The sequence below is a fragment of the Schistocerca americana genome, chromosome 8 (genome assembly GCF_021461395.2).
Source record: "Schistocerca americana isolate TAMUIC-IGC-003095 chromosome 8, iqSchAmer2.1, whole genome shotgun sequence".
Lineage (NCBI taxonomy): Eukaryota > Metazoa > Arthropoda > Insecta > Orthoptera > Acrididae > Schistocerca > Schistocerca americana.
In genome coordinates this window covers 220419817-220425763 of record NC_060126.1, presented here as the reverse complement: position 1 = coordinate 220425763, position 5947 = coordinate 220419817, and the positions used below count along the sequence as shown (strand labels likewise).

General features: G+C 43.9%; 2 non-coding genes across 2 annotated transcripts; one reads left to right on the top strand and one right to left on the bottom strand.

The window, feature by feature from the left end:
* Positions 1-838: 838 nt before the first annotated feature.
* Positions 839-912, bottom strand: Trnat-ugu. Its single transcript has one exon. It is a non-coding gene; the product is annotated as a tRNA-Thr (tRNA).
* A 537-nt stretch (positions 913-1449) lies between these two features.
* On the top strand, positions 1450-1523 carry Trnat-ugu. Its single transcript has one exon. It is a non-coding gene; the product is annotated as a tRNA-Thr (tRNA).
* Positions 1524-5947: the final 4424 nt, after the last annotated feature.

Sequence of the window (5947 nt, the reverse complement as noted above, 5' to 3'; positions counted from 1 at the left end):
ATCGATGTAAATTGATCAGCCAGAACATTATGATCACCAACCTGCCGTCGATACAACCCTCCGCCCCCTCCCCCCACCCACCACAGCAATAATAGCGACATCTGACGAGGTATGACTGCTAATCAGACACACGCCCGGTGCATGTAATATCAGTGTGCTTGCTGTCGAATGGCGAATGTGCGCGGACTTTATGACTTTGTCCAAGGGCAGATTGTGATGGCCCAGAGGCTCGCCAAAAGCATTTCGGAAACTGCATGATGAGTTGGGTGTTTGAGATGTCATGTGTTGAGGGTCTTCAACAAGTGGCAAAACCAAGCTGAACCCACGTCCAAACGTCGTGAGGTTGAGCCGTCACCCCTCATTGCAGATGCTGGACGCTGTAGGCTCAGGAGACTGGTAAAACAGGACAGGCACCAAACTCTGACAAAATTAACATCGGATTTCAAGGCTGGGTGGAGTACAAATATGTCCGAATACACAGTGCACTGAACACTCGTAATGATGGGGCTGCCGCGTGGTTTGAGGCGACATGTCACGGACTGAGCGGCCACTCCCGCCGGAGGTTCGAGTCCCCCCTCGGGCATGGGTGTGTGTGTTCTTCTTAGCATAAGTTAGTTTAAGTAGTGTGTAAGTCTAGGGACCGATGAACTAAACAGTTTTGTCCCTTCGGAATTCACACACATTTGAACACAATGATGGGACTCCGCAGCCGTGGACCAATGCATGTGCCGTTGTTAACACTACAACATCTACACCTGTAATAAATGATGACTAACTGAAAACCTCAGCTGCCGACAGGTGTTGTTGATATACCTCGATGTGGACAGCTGAAAACGTGTGCCCCGACCGGGACTCGAACCCGGAATCTCCTGCTTACATGGCAGGCGCTCTATCCATTTGAGCCACCGAGGACACAGATAAACAGCGCAACTGCAGGGACTTATCCCTTGCACGCTTCCCTTGAGACTCACATTCCCAACTGTCCACAATTCTGCATATGTATTGTACCTTATAGACATTTGCCCAACCACTCATTACTCGCGCACACTTTGGCGATTCCTGTAAGAGTTTGGGTAACCTGTGCGCATTCGCACAGACGAAGGTCAATGGCTCGGAAGCCTTTAACTATATATACGAAGACAGTAGCTTGTTCTCGAAAGAACAGTTACAGTTGATGACCGTGCAGCTTTTCCCTGGAATAAATGATGACTAACTGAAAACCTCAGCTGCCGACAGGTGTTGTTGATATACCTCGATGATGGACAGCTGAAAATGTGTGCCCCGACCGGGAATCGAACCCGGGAATCGCCACAGTGCGCGCGAGTAATGAGTGGTTGGGCAAATGTCTATAAGGTACAATACATATGTAGAATTGTGGACAATTGGGAATGTGAGTCTCGCGGGAAGCGTGCAAGGGATAAGTCCCTGCAGTCGCGCTATTTATCTGTGTCCTCGGTGGCTCAGATGGATAGAGCGTCTGCCATGTAAGCAGGAGATTCCGGGTTCGAGTCCCGGTCGGGGCACACGTTTTCAGCTGTGCACATCGAGGTATATCAACAACACCTGTCGGGAGCTGAGGTTTTCAGTTAGTCATCATTGATTCCAAGGAAAAGCTGCACGGTCATCAACAATAACTGTTCTTTCGAGAACAAGTTACTGTCTTCGTATATATATCTACACCTGTGTTCTGGCGTAACCACAAGCGCCGGAACGAAGAGGAAGAATGCAAGACCACAGAAGGCGGTGAGGTGACGCCAGCCAATAGCCCGCTGAACAGGACCGCGCCGCGCCAGGAGCGACTTCTGCTAGAAATGAATATAAGCATCGCTCCTGCCAGCCTCGGCCGGACATTAGTGGGCAGGATTAGTAGAGTATTACCACGGCCTAGCAAAGAGTGCTACGATATCTGATTGTAGTAATCCATATCCATGGCTTGTTTGAACATTGTGTATAGCCGGGACTCGGATTTATGTTCATGTTGCCCATCGCTAGCGACTCCTTTGTACATTTAAGTTAAGTATTGTCAGTCTGTTTTATAGAAATAAAACTACTAATGTTATTTGCTTGAAAAGTAGTATAGCATTCCGAGAATGCAGCATTCCTTAGGCACCTTGTACGAAACGCGTGGGCAAGACCAAACAACCTGTGACTGAAATGGACACATGACCGTTGGCACTGGACGTTGGTACAGTGGCAGAACGTTACAAGGTCTGATGAATTCCAATGCCACCTTCATCATGCCAATGGGAGGGCACGTATTCTTCACCTTGCAAAGGAACTCCTTCTTGGCAGGTGTACTGCAATATGGAGACAAGCTGACAGTGGTTCCACTATGGGGAACAGTCTCATGGACATCCCAGAGTACCCTGAGTAGAGTGCAGCCTGGTTTCAGACCACATACATCATTTAAAGACGATCATGTTTCCCGATGACAGTTGAATTTTTCAAAAAGATAATAAGCCGTGTCACAAGGCCAGCAGAAGGATGGAGTGTTTTGAGGAACACAGTGGAGAGTGCCAATTGAGGTTCTGGCAACCCAGAAACTCGCCAGATCTGAATCCATTTGAAAAAATATGGGCTATGATTGAACATGGCGTCAGAGCTCATCGGCCCCGTCCACGGAATTATGTGACTTGTGTAAACAGATGAGGTACCAGCTCCCTCCAGCAACGTACCAAGGCCTCATTTCTTCGACGTCGTGATACGTCGCCGCTGTATGCATGAGAAGGAGGACATACCAGTCATCAAGTAACTGAATGTTCGAGTGAAGACCTCAAGAGAGTGATTCTCGACACTTTATGTTCAGTTCTTAAAAAAAAAAAAAAAAAAAAAAATCGACCTGCCTGTGGTAACTTGTGTGATTCGATCGTGGAGACGTTACTGGGCAGTGAGCAGCTGCTGTCATACTTCGGAAGGAACTTCACATTTTGAGAGATCTGAATGTGCTCTAGAGCAGGGCTCCACTTCCGGTTGCAATATGGAACTGTGCATAGACAGAATATGAGTTGTTATTCCCCCTATTGTTTGTATTAAACTGCGAATCGTAATGGAGAACTCCGTCGTGTTTTGAACTGATGAATGTTTCGTGTGTTGTGACAACGAAATGGACTTAGTTTCCCCGCATCTTTAAAAACTATTTAGTCTGCGAAATTTGCTACCATTCCCGTAACGCTCTCAACGTAACAATACTGCATTTGGTAATGGTGTTTTCTGCCTGTATTCTAACCGAATATCATAGGTTGACTTCCCATTTATTTGACATGTCCTTTCTTGAATAGACATTATTAAAGATAATTTTCTATTGTCTGCAGCAAATACATACATTAAGATACAACCCTTTTTATTAAATTATTCATTTAACTTTATTTTGTATTCATATGTATTTTATTAATTCGCAGTTCTAGCCAATGTATAGATTGGCTACGAGATATTACTTGCAGTGAATTTGCTCTGGGGCATGAAAGTAGACGTGTGTGACCTGACTCTGTGACTACATGTTGTTCTTTTCAGACAGAGCCAGGCACAGCCCAAGTACTTAGGGTACCACCGATATCAGGCAAAGTTGCAACTGGTTTGTTTGTACGGGTTATTGTTTAAAAGAGCAACTCCTTAGCAGGAACCGTTAGGTATCGTCGTAACTATAAACCATGTAGGGCTCATTGACGAACGTAGACTCACTGATAACTAAACAGCGCGCTTTGCAGGTGTAAGAGACTTCATCACAAGTAATATCTTACTGGAATCATGGAACCACATTTCAATCCACGATCGACGCAGGTTAACAAAAGGTGTGAAACTGCACAGAATGGATACGAGTACTATTGCCTTACCACTCTTTCCTGCGTCTCTCTCACTGCTATTAAAGGTGGGCGATATTAGTATAAATTTTGAATTGTGGGCGTTCATACCTGTAGAATTGTGACATGATGAAAGAGTCCTCTGTAGGTGTATGATTAATATTTATTTACGAAGTACCTAGTTTCATGGAAGTTAGAACACATGTTCAGAAATACCTCTGTATATAATCAAGAACAATAGGTATAAAGATCCTGTTTCAGTTAAGATATGATTAAATTGCACTCTAAACGATATAGCAAAATTAAGTGTTCACACTTATTTCATAACTTACTCAAGCGATGACCCGCCACTCTGTCCTGTTGTAATTAAAATGTTCAACCATCAAGAGGTAAGCAGTCAAGTTAAATAGATGTAGAATGCAGGGAACATCATTCTGAGAAATGAAACCTACATTATGAATAAAGCGACAAACTAGTTGGATGTAAAAGTATGAAACACATGATATGTGTAATAGATAAGAACCTACATTAACTTGGTAAGGTAAAACAAATCTAGAAAAAATGGCTATTACAAAGTACACCATCATTGAGATAAAAGAAGGACTGGGGAAAGAAAAAAACTAAGATCTTATATTGATATACAACATGTAGCTGCGCGCCTCTTGTCGTCACGACGATATTACGCCTTTGGTACATCTATTTATTGTATATTATAATATATGATGTATCTGTTATGGATAGGGAGAATAGCAAAAATACCGGAGGTTTTAGAGGACTCCAGAACAAAATCAAAACGTGGATGGAAACCTATATCCAAAACCGTCATCCAGCAAGGAAGCAGGATTTTGGATTCATAGGAGACAATATGTGTCCACGAGCAGCTAGCTCCATCTTTTCCATCACCAAACGTGGCAATCAGTCGTGATCAGTGAACAACAAACAACACTGCGAGACCTTCCACCAATGCTTCATCAGTGTAAAATCTGCTGTCATAGGTGTGACCTAATACCACGCGTTGGAACCTATAACTAAGACACTTTGTAGCATCGCTGGATGACGTTTCTAGACATAGGTTTCTTTCGTCATTTTGTTCCTCAAGATACCTTCTACGTCCACTCAAAGTTTATTGGTGTTTTTTAAAACAACTTTATATAAACCAGAGTGTATGTGAGTGCGCCCAGAATCAAACTTGTGAACGGTTTTCAACTACACTTTGCACAAAAACAGGAAGCCTCACGAGTATCAGGACTGCGGGGTTTGTTACATAAAGCCCCGTGCATATAGGTTGCACTGAATGACAGGCATGTTGTTTGGGAACAGTACTGACCTGCCAAATCAACCTGAATTGCATTGCAGCTTACATGTCAGGGGGACCAGAAACAGTTTTCCAGGCCATGCCATGTAGACTGCTATCTATGACAGACATAGTAGTGTCATGTAGCAGGATCAGCCTACTTGATTGATCTGCTTTTCATGGCAGCCAGTACGTCATGAGCAAATAAATGCTTTTCTAGCCACTCATATATAGGCTGCCCTACGTAAACAGGCATGTAGTGGGAATAGTATCGGCCTGCTTTATAGAACTGTTCTACAGGGGCTACACGAGGCAATGAGCATGGCTGGGGACATGTTGATATGGATAGAGAAGGGGATGGACAGATTAAAGAGGAGAAGAAAATGGACAGAGAGAAGGGAGTAAGAAGAGATGAATGAGGCAGGTGAAAGGTGTTTAGAGATAGAGGGCAGATGGAAAAGGAAAAGGGGGATGTATAAATGGAAAGAAGAAGAAGAGGGAGGAGGAGGAGGAAGAGGATGTGGTCAGAGGGACGGGGTAGGAAGATACGCTCGGACAGAGAGGGTGGAGATGATATACAAAGAGACTGGGAGCAGGAAATGAAGTGACAGAGATAATAGAGAGGAGGAGATAAATAATGGGAGGTGATATGGAGGCAGAGATTTGTTTAACATATGTTTCAAATGCATACATGGGAAACGCAGCTCAGAAAATGCTAATAGCTTTATGTATTTAAATTTGGTATGGCGCTCTTAGTGTCTTAAACCATGACCATATGCCTCTGAGCTGATGCAGTTGCTCAAAAGTGGAGATTCAACTTCGAAATTCAGAGTGTAAATACCAGGCATCGGGAATA